General features: G+C 37.3%; 1 long non-coding RNA gene across 1 annotated transcript; it reads right to left on the reverse strand.

Moving 5' to 3' along the window:
• Window positions 1-1,254: 1,254 nt before the first annotated feature.
• LOC103104488 (uncharacterized) lies at window positions 1,255-15,174 on the reverse strand. The gene is made up of 4 exons (XR_470238.2): window positions 14,677-15,174; window positions 7,401-7,488; window positions 4,996-5,088; window positions 1,255-4,314 (listed from the first exon to the last, which is right to left on the reverse strand). It is a non-coding gene; the product is annotated as an uncharacterized LOC103104488 (long non-coding RNA).
• Between the last annotated feature and the right edge of the window lie 2,291 nt (window positions 15,175-17,465).

Here is a 17,465-nt window from a genome sequence, read left to right on the forward strand (position 1 = left end):
AAGCCGCCGCCACCTTTGAAGATGAGCGACGTCGATGTCTTGTGAACGCCGAAACCAGGCCACAACCGCACCTCCCGTAACAACTGGCGTTCCATGCCCCGTGTGCCACAAACTGTGCGCCTCAGCCTTTGGACTCCAAAGCCACATGAGGGTACATCAATAGATGATAATGCACAAAGACAATAGTCATTCTCGGACACCGAGAGACTACCGCTATAGTTAGTTCATATTGTGATTTATATTTATTCTCTTTATATATATTTATATGCATACTGGTTTCTCCCTTCCTAAAAAGAATGAAATTTTTTTTTGAGTAAGGATTATTTCAATCTTTTCCTTTGTATCTGTAGCACCTAGCAAAGTACCTAGTAGGCACTTAATATGCCTGTTGGTGTCTTGATTAACTTTTGTAAATTATTGCCTTAATGCTTCAAAAATGTCAACTGAAGAATTAGGAAAATTTGAAAAACAGATCATTTTTAAAAAGTGAAAGCAAAAGAAAAAAATCATAATTACTCTAAGGGTTATGATTAGCTATGTGATAGAGTAGTTAAAAACACTTATCATTAATTTAGGCTACATTCGTAGAAGTTTAGGATACAGATTGACTAAAAGAATATGGAGTAACTAGTTTCCCCTGATCAGACCACATTTTAAGTACTGTCTCTAGCTCTGGGAACCATATCATACAAAGGACATAGACAAGGTCAGAGAAGACAAAAGGCATTTATGTTTCATCTACTACATCAATGCAAAAATTTTAAATAAAATACCAGCAAGGAGACTACAGCAATATATCCCAAGTATCCTTTACTTGGGATACAGAAGGCAGGACTGGTTTAATATTAGGAAAACTATCAGCATAATTGACCATATAAGTAACCAATCTAACAAAAATCACATGATTATATCAATAAATGCAGAAAAAATCTTTGACAAAATATAACACTCGTTCCTATTAAAAACACTAGAAAGCAAAGGAATAAATGGGTCATACCTTAACATAATTAGTATATACCTAAAACTATCAGCAAGTATCATCTGGAATGGGAGTAAGAAGCTTTCCCAATAAGATCAAGAGTGAATCAGGATTGCCCATTATACCACTATTATTTAATATTGTATTTAAAATGCTAATGAGAAATAAGAAAAAAATCAAAGGAATCAAATTAGGCAATGAAAAAACTAAATTATCTCTCTTTGCAGATGATATGATGGTCTACTTAAAGAATCTTAGAGAATCAACCAAAAAAGTAGGTGAAATAATAACTTTAATAAAAGTTGCAGGATACAAGATAAATTCAAATAAGTCATCAGCATTTCTATATAAACACAAAGCTTAGCATCAAGAGATAGAGAAACTCCACTTAAAATAACTCTAAACAATATAAAATGCCTAGTAATATACTTTCCAAGACAAACCCAGGAATTATATAAACACAATTACAAAACACTTTTCACACAAATAAAGTCAAATCTAAACAATTGGAAAATTATTCATTGCTCATGGATAGCCTGAGCTAATATAATAAAAATGACAATTTAATCTAAATTAATTTATTAATTCAGGCAATACCAATCAAACGACCAAATAATTATTTTATAGAACTAGAAAAATAATAAAATTCATCTGAAAGAACAAAACACCAAGAATATCAAGGGAAATAAGGGGGGGGGGTGGGATATGAAGGAAGGTGGCCTAGTAGTACAAGATTTCAAACTGTACTAATAAGCAGTCATCATCAAAACAGTCTGGAACTTGTGAAGAAATAGAATGATAGATGGAATAGATTAGATATACCATATACAGGGAGAGAATGACCATAGCAACCTAGTGTTTGATAAACCCCCAAACCCCAGCTTTTGGAATAAGAATTCACTGTTTAAAAAAAAAAACAGATGGGAAAATTGTAAAACAATATGGCAGAAACTAGGTATAGACCAATATCTCACACCCTATATGAAGATAAGGTCAAAATGGGTATATGATTTAGATATAAAGAGTGGCAGCAGGAGTGGCTGGGATGGAACTGGGGTCTAGCAGAGGTGGAAGCCTAGGAAGCAATGTGAGAGGCCAGCACCCAGGCCAAAGGCCAATGATGTTTCTAGTGCCAAAGTGGAGAGAATGGGGGGAAAAGATGTGATTTGAGGAAGACAGAAGAAGGAAAGTGGCAAGGGAGGAGAGAAGGGAAAGAATATTTTAGAAGTATGTTTACTTGAGGATGACAGACAATTCTGCAACTCATCTTCATGAAGCTGATTTAGCATCAGTTTCGGCTCCAGCCCTGGCTTCTGCACTTCAGTTTTAGGGACTGACCCCGACCCCCACTGGTGCTCTGTTTGCCAGTTAGGGGAGCCAGTTGCCTGGACATGTCCTCCAGATCCCCAAGCCTTCAGGTCTCCAGCTGCTAAGAAGCATTCACTGAGGACATTTTAAAGAGCCCTCCCTCTCTCCTCAGAAAGGCAAGGACACCTCTATGTCTCTTATCAGCTCTGAAGAAGGTACAGAAGACAGACCATCACCATTCTCCCTAGAAAATTTGGAGAGGGGAGAGATGGCATGGGACATAGGGCTTCCTCTGGACACTCCAAGACCCTAGCAATATCCCAGGCCAAGAAGTAATTCCTTTTTCTGAAAGGAACATTCCCTTGTGGCCTCTCCCAGCTTTCTTATGAATACAGATATGGAGCTCCCCACTCTACTCTGATAAGCAGAGCATCTAAGTTATCTAATCTTTTCCTTGTTGGATCTATGGATATCTTAGGCAACTTTAATGTTGATAATATATACATATATATATATATATATATATATATATATATACACAAAAACAAAAAGGAAAATAATCCTGACCCTTAATAAACGTACATTCTACCAGCATATTCAACTAGCCTGGCATTGAAGGTACTAAGTATAGAAATACAAATGCTAGATAGTCCTTGGCCTCAAGGGACTTAAATGCTAATAAAAGAAAACAATAGGGAGGAACATAAGTAAGAAAATGAAAAAATAAAAGCAAAATATTGGGAGAAGGGAAGAATAGCACTAATAATGGGGAGGATTAAGAAATGTCTTATGTAGGAGGTGACACAAACTAATCCTCCTTGACTTTTCAGTCAGACTCTTCACAACACAGTTAAAAGGTTAGAGATAATCTGTATCAGAGTTTTTTAACCTGAGCTCAGTAGACCTCCAAGAGTTCTGTGAATAAATTTCAGTTGACCTGTGAAGCTAGATGGGAAAATTTGCCCTTTATATTCAATATATTATATCATTTCAATGTAATTGGTTTCTTGTGGCAGTGATATAGGAGAATGCCTACCCCAAGCACATGAAAACTTTTCCAGCAGAATGGGCAGATAAAAACAATTTGTTCCAGTAATCATTAGGGCTTCTTAAAGAGTTTCTATGGAGTCCTTTGAGCTTGGTCAAACATTAAAAATGCCAAGTTATCCATGGCATTCCAGGCCATTTCAAGTTTTGTCTTGCCGCTGGACTTTGACGACTATTGAGGAAGTGAGGCTAAAGACCTTAAGCAACTCTGCCTCACTTACATCAGTTCACACACAAGTCAAGCCACCATCCTCATGTCACTGGTCCTCTTTGAAAAACGAAGGATGAAGAACAGTAACAATGCTATATATTTTATTTTATCCATTTAAACAACATTATTCTGAGAACTTTCCACAAGCTACCTACTGTCCGTCTAATAATTCTATGTCTAACATTCTCCCTCCAAAGTAGGGACTATATTTTCAGTTCCTGGGACTCCTCCTTTATGACAGTTGGCTGCTCCATGAAAATCAGAAAGGATATAGATGAGTTTTGAATAACCCTAGATAAGACTTCACGTAAAGGAAAATAAATTCCTTTGGTTGGTGGAGGAATGGGAATTGGAATGCTGACCAGTAGGTCTTACAATAAAAGATCTTCCCTATGGAAAGTGGACAAAGTAAACGTTGGGGTAATGTCTTCATGCTGATTCCATGGTGCTTTGTTGTAGCTGGACCAGCAGAGGATACAGAAAGTCACCAGTATTATAGCAAATAAAGTCAGGATCACCCCCATTACCATGATTTCCATGATTTCTCAAGTCAATTATTGCCTAGGATCAGTGTGATCTCAAAAAACCTCATCTTACTCTCCAGTCCATGGTGCTATGTAAAAAGAATGCTAATTCTTTTCTCCTTCCTCACTGTGTGTCTTCTCCTAATGGCCAGTGGTTCTTCTGCTTCCAAGACCCCACAGCTCACTGTTGATCTCTCTTTGTCTAAAAATTCCAGAAGATCTTCCTGAAAACTGAGACCGGCCACCTGTGGCAGGATAAAACAAACATCTCAAAGAAGTGATCAGAAAAATCACAGAATATTCAAATTTGGGAAAGCAATAGAGAAAGGATAAAGCACAAGTTAGTGTTTTATTTTGTTTTATTGACAGCATGTCAAAGTGCTTTATTTGGTCTCATGGCTCAAGTTACCTGGGTGTAGGATTTTGAGAAAATTGATACTCAGGAAAATGATATAATGAAAGGTTTTACTGTTATACAAACCAACCAGCATACAAAATAAAAGCATAAAAACACAGAGTCGGCATAAGTTGACAGAGGTTCAACCCAACATGAAAAAAGATTTACCTCATCCAGAGAGTGAGGGAGACATATTATAAAAGAGGTAAAGTTAGGGTTCAAGTGGCAAGATTATATACCCTAAGAATGAACTTGATTGAGGTTAAGTAATGGGTGCCAGATGAAGGAGCAGGTATTCCTAATCAGTGTCAGATGACTACTTTCCCTGTTACTGGGGAGGGCAACACCATCCTCCCTGTCCCTTAGGCTTGCTTTGTGGGAGTGATTCTGTATTCCTTCACTATCTTTCACCTTCATATATAAGCTATTCCCAAGGCTTATGGATTTCACATTTGTGTCATCTCCCAAATATCCTCTTATGTCCTCAAATACTTTTATCATTCTGGTTCAGGTCCTCATATCCTCATACCTTTGTTGTTGAAATAGACTGCTGGTGGATCTGCCTGACTCGTCTCTCTTCCCACTCCAGTCAATCCTCCATTAAGCCATCAAAGTTATTTTCCTAAAAGACAGATCCAAACATGCCAACACTCCTTATGAATAGATTCCAATGGCTCCCTATCATCTCTGGATCAAATACAAAAAGTTCTATTTGGCATTCAAATTCCTTCATAATTTGTATTATTTATATATAATTTATAATTCCTTTTCCCCTTCTACTTTCTAGTCTTTTAAAATGTATGCATTTGACCTATTTCTCTATGTACTTGAGAAATAGGGCTTTTATTAGAGAAACATAAATTTTTTGCACCATTATGATTACTGTATTACCCTCCATCCTATATTATCTGCTTTTTATCCTATTCTCTCCTTACTTTTGCATACTCCATTCTCAAAATTAATTTGATTCTAACTTACACCTCTCCTAATTTGCCCTTTCTTCTATCATTCCCCTCCCACCCTCCACTCCCTACTCTCTTATCCCCTTGCCTTCCTATCTTTCCTGTAGAGTAAGATAGATTTCTATACTCAGCTGAATATGTATGTTCTTCCCTTTTTTAGCCACTTCTGATTATATCAAGCACTCCCCTACCCACGTCCCCCATCTTTCTTTCCACTATAAAATCTCTTTTGTACCTCTTTTATATGAGATAATTCACCCTTTCTTCCTTTCCCCTTTTCCTTCTTCCAGTGTATTCTTCTTTCTCATACCTTACTTTTATTTTTTTAGATATCATCCTATTATATTCAGCTCACATCTTTGCCCTCTGTCTATGTATACTTCTAATTGTCTTAAAGGTGATAAAGTTGATAGGAGTTATAAGTATCTTCCTCCTATGTAGGATGTAAAGGGTTTAATCTTACTGAATCTCTTATGATTTCTCTTCTCTATTTACCTTTTTATGCTTCTCTTGAGTCTTGTATTTGAGAATTGTTGCAATTGTTGCAATTGCTTCACTCCATCCTTTTGTGGACTCTATTGCTCCAGAATTTGTTTTGAGGTATTATATCAAAGTTGCTTAGAGGGTGTATTAGTGGGGAACTTGAGATGGAACCAAGTTGACAGCTACTTGGGGGAATAGATATAAGGTTACACTTCCTTCCTTCCTCCCCTTCCCCCAAGTTGGACTCCATTAACAAATGGAGTCAGTTCTGAATGGACTAAAAGGGCAAGTAAGATTTTCCCTCAGCCTCCTTCTTGAAATGATGTTCTTTGAAATTCCCCTCCTAACACACTGAGTCTGATCGAAGTCTCTATTACAATCAGGATGTCTATTTATTTAGGTATAAACGCTTGAAGGGTAATGAGGACAGAGGAAAAAGGAAATCCCTAGCTATTTCCTACACAGATCTTGGGGTTTTGAAACAGTGAGTCTTTCTTCAGGATAAGCTCTGAGGTTCCCCTAAGGGACAAAAGTCTTTATCCTAAAAGTGTCACAGATAAGATTTCTGTGGCTCAGGCAAAAGGATTGAGAAATTGGGTATCTTCACAGCAGAGGTTTAGTTCCTTCTCCCCCTCAGCTCCAGGAGCAAAGAACCCTTGGTCTCCTAATTGTATTTTTGAGCTTGGTTGAAAAGTTCCATCCCATCCCCTGAAGTCAGTGGGGGTTCCATTTCCTCTTCTCCTGAGATAGGTTTGTCAAATTCACCTTTTTCATTGCCTCTGGCTTTTCCCTTTTTTACAAGGGTTGGAAGAAATCGAGGAATCCCTGTTTCTTCTCTGCCACTTTGGCTCCACATTGCCCTTAATAAATGTTTCTCTAGCATTTGATTGTCTGCTTTAGGCCCATCAAGATAGAGAGGTGGAACTAAACTTTCACAGAGGTTCATGATGTGATGTTGTGGAGGCATACATACTGTGGGTGCAGCACAATGTTGCAATGAACATAGCCAACTTTCAGGTAATTGGTGCTACCAACAAACTCTGATTGGGCAGGAATGAAATAGCTTCTAGAATTGTCACTATATCAACTATATAAAATAATGTGGGGAGGGAATAAAGGGTGATATAAGAAATTATAAAAAGGACAAGATAGTTCTCAAATCTATGAGGGCTAGAACAGGAGCAGGCCACAAGAGACAGAGAGAAGGAAGAAAATAGCCAAGACCATTAATCCTAAGACTCAAAGTTAAAATGGGGCCAGAGCTTTTTGATGGCCATGAGTAATTAGAATGGCAGTCATGCATGAACAAGCATGACCTGAGAAGACCAAGGTCCAGCCACTTTAAGGTTAAAAGTAGAAGAATTCACAAATTTATGGACTTACATAATTACTATTTTGCAAGTTACTTCAAGGTGGATGATCATGAAAGCTTAAACTAGAAGAGGCACAATAGGAAAAGGGTAGATACATGGTGCACTTATTTATTTACCATCTCGGAAGCAGCATAAGGTGAACCACAGAATTATAGGATCTTCTTTCTACATGTTGTTACCTTTATGTGATATCAAGCACAGGAGCTGTGTAGATATATAAGATTTTCCATTAGACAACATGAAGTCAGATGACATGTACTTTCAATACTTATGGTTTTATGCTTTGACTTAAATAAGCCTGGAGAAATCCATGTGTCTTTTAAAATTTATGTTCCCTCAGGGCATGCTCAGATGGAATAGGGGAGTAATTAGACACCCAGGTTCTAAATAGTAAGAGGCCTGAGTCCTCGAGGAAACCATGATTAGCCAGGATGTCTAAAGGAATTTCTAAAACAGGAAGGGAGAGAAAACTCTTGACACATTGTCATTTCCCTAAGATCAATATTTTACATGGAAATTAAAAGGGATGATATAACATTAATTAATGGGAATATAGTGTCCAACAGAAGAGAAGTGATGACCCCACTGGTCCTTGTGTGATAGAACATAACTAGAGTATTGTGCTACATTCTGGGCATTGTATTTTAGGAAAGATAAAGGACCTGGCACTTTGTAACTACTTATGTTTCTTGACTCCATACTCACAATCTGGACTATGCCTAGATAGTGGAACCAAGAGGCTAAGAACTTGTCATCCTTCACTATCCTGACTTCCTGTCTCTAAATATGGGGAGTTAAAAAAATACCCTTACTCAAATATCACCTATTGACACCTTCCTCACTTCACTAGATAAGCTAGGCATCTTGGTGGTGGGCTAGGTAGCACAATAGATAGAGCCTTGGATTCAGAATCAAGAAGACAAATTCAAATCAGACCTCAGGGCACTTTTGTGATCCTGGTCAAACTACTTGTTAGATTTCCTTTTCTGTAAACTTGAGGTAACAATAGCACCTGCTTTTCAGCGTTGTGAGAATAAAGTGAAGTAATGTATTAAAACATTAAAGTGCTATATAAATGGTAATTATTATTAGTTTATTATTGTTATTATCAACTATTTGCCTTCCAACTTAAGAGTACCTAGAACCTAACAGCACAAGGGGATTTTGATCTCTCAATATATTCAATAATAAATATATCTGACTTTCCTCTCCTTTTGTTAATATGCTCATGACTATAAGTTCCATAAGGGTAATGGCCATCTACTTAGCTTTTTATCATACTTCCCAGCATTTGTCATAGTACTCTGTACAAAGAAGATACTTAGTAAATATTCATTGAATATTTAGCATCCATACTCCATGACAGGACAAACATGTTGGGAAAGTATATTTCTCATCTTAATGCTTCGATTTTGGGGATAATCAGAGAATCCATTTATATTTGTGGTTGTACCTAGTTAGGAATTTTCTATAACATTGACACACACATGGGAGATTCTTTTTTGAAAAACCCTTAATATTTGTTCTCTATCAACTTAAAGTGCTTTTTTTTATAGTTATGCATATAATTATAATTAACAATCAATAATGTCAGATTTTTGTATTCTATACTAGTTTCAGGTAATGAGGAGAAGGGAAGGGAAAGGAAGGGAATTTTTCTTGTTCTTATTCTTGTTCACCGAAGTGCAAACAACAATGAAAAGCTCTTGACTCCCTCTGAAGATTCACTGACAGACCTATGAGCAGCTCAGATAGGAAATCTCTGCTCAGTTGAGCCATTTTTCTTTCTACTTTTTTTAAACCCTTAACTTCTATCTTCAAATCAATACTCCATATTGGTCCTAGGGCAGAACAGTGGTAAGGGCTAGGCAGTGGGATAACCCAACTTGCCCAGGTATTGGGAGCCATCAAGGCCACACTGTCTGACATGCTCACATGTGGAAACTGGGGATTGCAAAGCAACCCCCAGGAAGGATGGAAACACCCATTCAGACCCCCCCCCAGTGACTTTCCTTATTAACATCCCCTTATTATTGAAATTGCTATGATTATTATTCTTCCTTAGCCCCAGGAAAAATAGATGAGAGCAACATGCTTGCAGGGTTAATACAGATTTCCCACTCTGTCCCCCTAGAATATTGCCAAGAGATTTTATTCACAAAATCAAACCTAAGGATTCTTATGTACCAACTTAGATAGGACCCTCTTTTCTAGGCATAAAACTTCTGGCAAATCTGTGCTCATAATTCCCTAACCTAAAACTGGATCATGTTGGTTCTCCCCTCTGACCCCACACTTAGCAACAGTGTTTTGTTGACTATCTCCTTAGTTTTTGCGTCTATTGTTAGGATTTATGGAAACACGTATTTTGAAAATGAAACTGTATGCCAATTAGATATGTGGCCATTAGGGTATAAAATAAAGCCAAACCTCAGCCATGGCAGAGCAGTTTTTACTGTGAAACCTGTGCTGCAGGTTGAATATGAAATCTGTGTCCCATTCATTATTATCCATCTTTACCACCACACCTAGTCAAGGACCCCCAAAGCCGTGGACAGGGCAGGTCCCAGAAACCCCAGAACCCAGGGTCACACAGCAGAAACTGACTGGGGCAAGAATTGAACCCAAGACCTCCCATTTCCAGGTCTGGTGCTCTATCCACTGAGTCACTTACCTGCCCCCACCCAATCATCTTTCAATATTCTTGCTGAAAATCCTGCTTAAATATCCTCTCCCTCTTACAGCTATATAAAGCTGATGTTATAAACTGTTTAATGAACTACAAGTGTCTCATTTTACTGCTATATTGGCCTTAAGCTACTAGAATACTGGCATGAGTTAGGGTAAGCCCAGAACAATATTCGTGTAGTATTACAATAGCCTCTCTAGAACTATTCCCTCAAAACTAAGTGCTGTAAAATTTTAATGACCAAACTTGGGCCCAAAGAAGAAGTTTGAAAAAGCCTCTCCCTCCATTTCTTCAAATAAGTATGTGTGGAACAATGTATATAATGATAGACTTTTCAATTCATAAGTTAGTTTTGCTGAACAGTTTTTTTTTCCTCCTTTTGTTCTTTGTTATCAGAGATTGTTCTCTGAGTGGAAGAACACATTGGGCAATATAGGTCATGTCGAAACAAAAGACATCCATAAAATATTGCATTTTTGTCTTCCCATTTTAACCCTTTGTCCCCTCCAAAGAATTTTTCACATAGCTATCAAATTAATAACCCTTCCATATAGATCAAGTCCTATCACTCCCCTACTTTAACCTTTCAGAAGCTCCCAAATTGTTTACCATTGCAGAGTCCTTTGCTTGGCATTCAACATCTTCCCCAACCTTATATTACTTTCCTCCATTCACTCTATGCTCCAATTATATTGGAATAACCATTCTCTAAAAACATGTATCATGATCTTATACCTCCATACCTACACTCAGCCTAGGGAACAGTCTGACAGTTGGCACTTCATAAATGTTGTCATTGCATGTTTTTCAATTTGCACAATATATACTTGTCAACTTCCCAGTTCTCTCCAGTTGTTGGCATATAGTTTAGGATATAGAAGGGTAGTTTATCAGTTATGCTTTCCTGGACTCTGTTTTTGAGAGACTTACTGGTCTACCAGGAATGGAAAGGTATGAAGCTGACAATTACTTTCTGGTGTACATATGCAGCCTAATAATAGTCATATTCCTAGCCTGTTGTATATGTATTCTGGCACCTTTCCAGTTCTTGGAACAGGATATCCTTAAAAGTTATTTTAGTATTTTAACCTCCTGTCCTGAAACAAAAACAATGCCATCCTCTTTCTGAACAAGATTTGGTCAGCCATCTGGGCAAAGGTCTTGATGTAGGAGGTTATAAACTATTCTTTGTTTCTAGTGGTCATAATTTTCTTTGTATGAATTATTTGTATATCCATATATATTGTTGGTTTCAAGAATTTTTCCTTATGCTTCTTCTTATAAAAGTAGATTTTGTTAGATTTGGCATATGCATGTTCAGGGGTAATAAAGGAAGTCTGATAAAACAAAGGACTGGGTTGAGTATTGCGTTGAATTTAATTAGTTATTAATTAGTTATCTAGCATAATTAGAAGCAGAGATAAATATCAGAGAAAGGGTTTTTTTTTTTCCTTGTCCCTTTTAAGGCACGGCCAGGGAAAAATCACAGTGGTCATTTTATTTGCATGATGGGAAGGCTGTTAGAGAACTCTGGGTCACTCTCTTGAACTGACTGTGTCTTGAGGGAGGTGGCTGGAGACTTTTCTCTGGAGACTATCTGTTAGCAATTTCTGTTAAAAGTCACTTTGGGAAGTTGGAAGAACATCTGTGAAGCTGGAAAGAGTTTGTTTTGGTGTGTGAGAACTGTTGTCCAGGAGGGAGTAGCTGATGCCAGTGAAGGGCTGTTTGGTTCTCACTGGAACCGTGTGAGGGTCGGACTCCCTGCTGGGGAAGTCTGAGAGAGGCTTTTGATTTCTAACTGTCATGTCTAAACGGTTAGAGAAGGCAACTTGTGAATTTTGCTAAATAATTTAAAGAAGCTAATAGTATTTGAAGTTCATTCATTAGAATAAGTTTAGGTAGCTAGAATTGGGTTTTAGAAAGATAGTTGAGAATAGTTTTTAAGGAGGTTCACCTTTGGTGAACAAGAAGCAAATCTGTGAGGTTTTAGAAGGGGGATTTTTAGCTAGGTTATTAGTATTAGAATAATGTTTTCCTTCTTTATCTCTACCTCCTTTATCCTGTCTTTGTCTCTCCTAATAGTTAATAATAAATAAATGCTGGATTAAGCTGTACCTAGCCAATTCATCCACCATCTACAATCAGGTGACCCTAATAGCTCAAGCCTATCTATATCAACTAATAAGGATCAATCAAGTATCTATATCCAATTCCGAAACAAGATTAACTATACCCATAACAATTGTATAGTTTTGTTATTAGTGTTTTGATTATCTTAAAGATATGAAAGAAAATAAAGGGGGGAAGGAATACACTGTTGTATCAGTGAGGAAGTGAAAGAAAGGTGGTGGAAATTATCTTACATAATTTGGGCAAACAAACAGAAAGGCAGCTTATTTTGGGGCAACTAAGTGGCACAGTGAATGGAAATCCAGCATTGAGTCAGGCTCAACTTTGTGAGTTCAAATATGGCTTCAGACACTTAGTAGTTGTACCATCCTGGGAAAGTCACTTAATTCTGCTGGCCTAACTTTTTTCATCTGTAAAATGAGCTAGAGAAGGAAATAGAAAATAACTCCAATATTTTTACCAAGAAAACTCTACATGGAGTCAGGAAGAGTTAGAGATGTCCAAAACAACTCATTAACGAACAGAAGACTCCACAAAGAAGGAGAAAGGATGGAGGGGAATAGGCAACATTTTAACCTCACTTTTATCTGAACTGCTCAAAGGAGAGAAGAATACACATACACACACACACACACACACAAACACACACCCCATGGGATACAAAAATACATTTCACTCAATAAAGAAACAAGAAGGAAAGAGGAGAAGGAAGAGGGTGTAATGAAAGAGAGGTATATTAAAGGAGGAATTGGTGCTAAGCAAAACAAACCCTAAACACAAAAGTTATAACTCAAAAAGGAGTTTTAAAAGAGAAAAAGAAAAGATAAGACCCTGAGATTGGTCTCTGGACAAGGGAGAGAGTAGCTGGGACAGGGTAGTAGAAATAGATTGATTGCATCAAACCTAGAGCACCAATGCCAAATACACTCTTCTCTCACTACCTTCCTTATAAAGAGGGGTATGGAAACTAATGAACACAATGACCTACAACAATACTGGAAGCCTTGGCATGAAGCATGCTCCCCACCTCCTGACAGATAGTGTTGCACATAGGGCATTATTTTGGATGTGGGTAATGTGGCAGTTCACTTGGTTTGACTATGCAAAGGGTTTTGTTGTTCTTAATTCTTCAGTGTTTGGAAGGAAAGGACTTGGAAGAGTGATAAAGTGAGTTTCTGTCAAATGAAAAAGTGAAATGAAGTTCTTCTATGTTTTGTTTTATTTTGTTTTGTTTTGTTTTAAAGGCTATTTCAATAATGTAGGGGAGAGGTGGCCAGGTCCTGAAATGAAATGATAATCGTATGAATAGAGAGGATTCAAATTTGAGAGTTGCTATGAAGGCAGAAACCACAAGGTTTGGCAAACAAAAGGCAGAATTGTTTGTTTTTATTTCCGCCATTGGAGACTACAAATAAATATTTCTTTGTATTTAATTTTTCCATGTCTACCGGTAATGTGAGGTAAGAATACTAAATAACCTGTGAAAATGTGAGAAAAAAATCTTTTATTCAATACTATTACAAACAATATGGACAAAGATTTGTTGTTTTTTAAAAAGTTATGTGAAACTGGCAACAAAATTGTAGGCTATTTTCCTGTCTAGAAGCCAATGACAAAAACCAGACTTTAGACTGTTCACAGGCTTTCAGTTTGAAAGGTCCCCTGGGCAAGGAGTTGCTCATAAGACCTATTTTCATCAACTAAGAATGCCTATGATTCTTTTTACATTGTAGTATTAACTCTCTAAAGATAAAGCACTTTTTGGCTTCACCTACAGTAGAATGAGGATTCCTTAAGCCTTTAAGCATTCATGGAGATATTTTAAAAATAACATACTGATGGAATATTGACACACTTTGGGTTTAATACACTTTCAGGTGTGTGAAACCTCTCTGCAGTTTGGAAGTTGTACAAGTAACTTCCAAGCCAAGTCTGGCATGTTGCAGCCTTTAATGGAAGAAGAGAGGTGGCCAGAGCAGGGGACAAGCAAAGCACATAGCCATGAATGAGCAACAGTCACAGATTTGATAACAAGGGACTTTCCCAGTGGACTGTGTTGGTATATACAGGTAAGAGAGAGCATGATGGGAACCATGCCCAGGGTTTAGTGATTTTCATATGATCAGCCCTATAGATACATTTATGGTTGCAAACTTGGAATTCCATTTTCAGTAAGATTCTTCCATATTTAAAAGCATGTGCTCTAATAACCTGATCATGTCTCCATTTCTTAGCTCATGATTTCTTTCCTCTGGCTTGGGGAAAGGATAGCCTCGTAGGCTCTCATGAAGGAAGTTCTAAATATTAAAAAACTCCTGCATGCCATACGTGGAACTTTATATATTGTTCTCACCAGAACTTCTCTATAAATGGAGCAAGATTTATAGGCTGACTGTACAGTCAGTTTGTGGTATTTAGACAGATGGAGACTCAATATCTTGAGATGAAAGCATTGTAGTTTTTCTTTTCTCAAACTTAAACCTATACTATTGTATTATACCATTTCCTTGCTCTATCCTCATGTTTCCATGACCCAGCAACCCACCCCACCCCCCAAATCGCACTGCACTTACATTTGGCTTCATGGATTATGCCTGTTCCATTTTGCAATCCTGTCTCTGCCAAAGGGACTGCTGAACGGGATGACTTGGTTTGTGTTTGTCTGTTCCCACTGTTCAGGCATAGTTTCCTGGCTCAGCTGCCAGGATTTCCAGCTAGTATTTCTTTTATGACTTAACCCCACCCTCATTTGAACAGCAAACTGCAAAAAGTGTGACCAGTTGATAAGACATTCCTTGAAGCCTTTCCTCTGATTGTAAAAAGAACAGCTTTCTTAGGGAGGGTTCTGATTCAGATTTTTCCTTCTGAAAATGCTTTACCCTGGCATCATATATTTATCATCATTGCCAGAATGGTGCAGCAGAAAGATCATTGAACTTTGAGTTTAAAGATCTGGACTGGAGTTGTAACTCCATTTGTTGTAACTCCATCTCAGAATTATTTCATATTTATCAAATCAGAAGAGTTGGTAGAAAGTCACTGTTGGAAGAAGAAAAAAAGTCTAAGTTGTAGATGATCAGTTACAAATTGACCTGAGCAATTCAGAAAATAAATTATAATTAAGCAAGAAAAGTTAGTAAATTGTGCATATTTTTTGGTACAGCAAGCTCTTTACTGGTTTTATACCCAGAAATACTAAAAAATCATAGCACTATATTTTATAATGCTGGAGAAAAATCATGTGCCAAATGATTAACAAATGGCTGAACAGATTATGATAATGGACTATTGTTGTACAATAAGGAAAAATGAATATGAAGAATTCAAAGAAATAGGGAAGACTTGTATGAATGGATAAAGACCAAAGAAAACAGAATAGTAGACACAGTGATTACAACAGTGCACTCAAGTGTCTCTGTGATCTCATAAGTATGGGTATTCCCATCAATGATATGTAATTAATTAATCAAATAGCAAGCATTTGCTAAAATCCAAGGCACTGTGCTCTGCTACTTCCTTAACCAAAGGAAAATGGTTGAGTGTTTATTCCTCATTTCACTTATATCCAAAAGGGCTATCAGAATAAAATCATATCTCTCTGTCTCCCTGATAAACTGATAGTTTAGAACATGAAATTTTAACAATTTTAAAGCCCCCAAAAAAAGCCCCCAAAGCTTTTTGCCTGGTCGCTAAGCCTTAACTTATGCTAGCTAGCTTGAATTGTCCCATCTAACACTATTTACACAAAACACTCTGAATAATGAATAAATATACCTATCCAAGAAAATAGTAAATGAAAAGCAAATAAATAGAAATGAGAGGATTTATACATGTTAAACTATTCCAGAAAATTAAAGAAAGAATGAACTTTTAAGGTAGGAGAAAGATTTCATAGCCCAATCCAAGAGAGATGTGTGAAAGGGTGGTTAGAATAAACTCCTCCCTTTATAGGGTAGAGGGAAGAAGACACAGAAAGAGTGAGAATTCAAAAACCTAACCAACACACAAACTAATTCTGAAAATAAACACAGTGTTATACACACCTATAGGCTCCCACATCTACAAAGGAGTAACATTTTCACTTCTTTTCCCCCTCTTACTTGTCCATAAATTTCCCTTATTTATAATCATTCCTTTATAATCATTCCTAATCATTGGGAGTTTCTCCCAAAAGATAAGAACATTGTTTCTCAAAAGCTAATATTATAATAGGTATGTATTATCTGGGACATGTCGCATTGCTTTCAGCAATTCAGCTAAGGCTTACCCAGAAGAATGAAGAGAGATACAATTAGAGATGCTCTTCCAGCTCAAAGAGAAGGAGGATGGAGCCACCCAAGTGGATTCCACACCTTGCCTGAAATTATGGGATAATAGTAAATCCTGGCTTATAACCTTCTCAATGAAGATCTTCTTCTTAAGGCTTTGCCCCTTATTTAGCCTAACCTTTTCCTGAGCATTATTTGCTGCTTCGTGGTCTAGTTTAGAGGTGTCAAACCCTTGTGAGCCACAACATTACTGAGAGCAATGAAGTCAGGAGACCAAAATGTCATTGTGAAATGCTTAACATGCCAATAAAAAATATACTAAAGCACGGACAATGTTAATTTGTGGTTTTATTAAAGTTGGATGCCTAGAGATATTCTTAAGTATGATTTAATGTCCCCCTATTTGACTGCACTTATTGGACAAACTATACCTAAGAGACAAGCATCTTCTCTTCCCCTTCACAAAGAGAAAAGTCATATTAATCTCCTTGCTTGTAAAGTGAAGTAGCTAGTCTAGATGAGCACTGAAGTTTCTCTTAGATTTAAATCTATGATCCTCTGAATGTGATAGACTACTTTGACCTATAGCATTGTGCATGAATATCTTTGCCTCTGACTCCCACCTCTAATACTGCCAACAGACACCTATTCCTTCCTCTATAACCCTCCCTCTAGGTTCTATGAAATGAATGGTTCCTTAGGACATTGAAGAAAAATTCCACCTAGTACATGATTTTGCCCAGGCTCAAACATCTCTGTAGAATTCAAGTTTGTAACAGTGTCTATAGTGTTTTACTTACAATAATTGACAGAAGCAACATGGCAAAGGAGATAGAGAAGTGGCTTTGAATCCAGGAAAGCCTAGGTTCAAGTCCCACTTTGGTCACATACTGTCTGTGTGACTCTAGCCAAGTCACTTCAACTCAATGCTAAGTCTAAGTCTAAGAAGTTGTAGAAAAGGCACAAGTTGGTATCCTATAATAATTTTTTAAAAGCTTGCCTTGGGTCTTAGTATCAATTCTAAGTTAGGAGAGCAGTAAGGTTTAGGCAGTTGGGGCTAAGTGACTTGCCCAGGGTCACATAGCAATGAAGGA

Source organism: Monodelphis domestica, chromosome 7 (genome assembly GCF_027887165.1).
Source record: "Monodelphis domestica isolate mMonDom1 chromosome 7, mMonDom1.pri, whole genome shotgun sequence".
NCBI classification, from domain to species: domain Eukaryota; kingdom Metazoa; phylum Chordata; class Mammalia; order Didelphimorphia; family Didelphidae; genus Monodelphis; species Monodelphis domestica.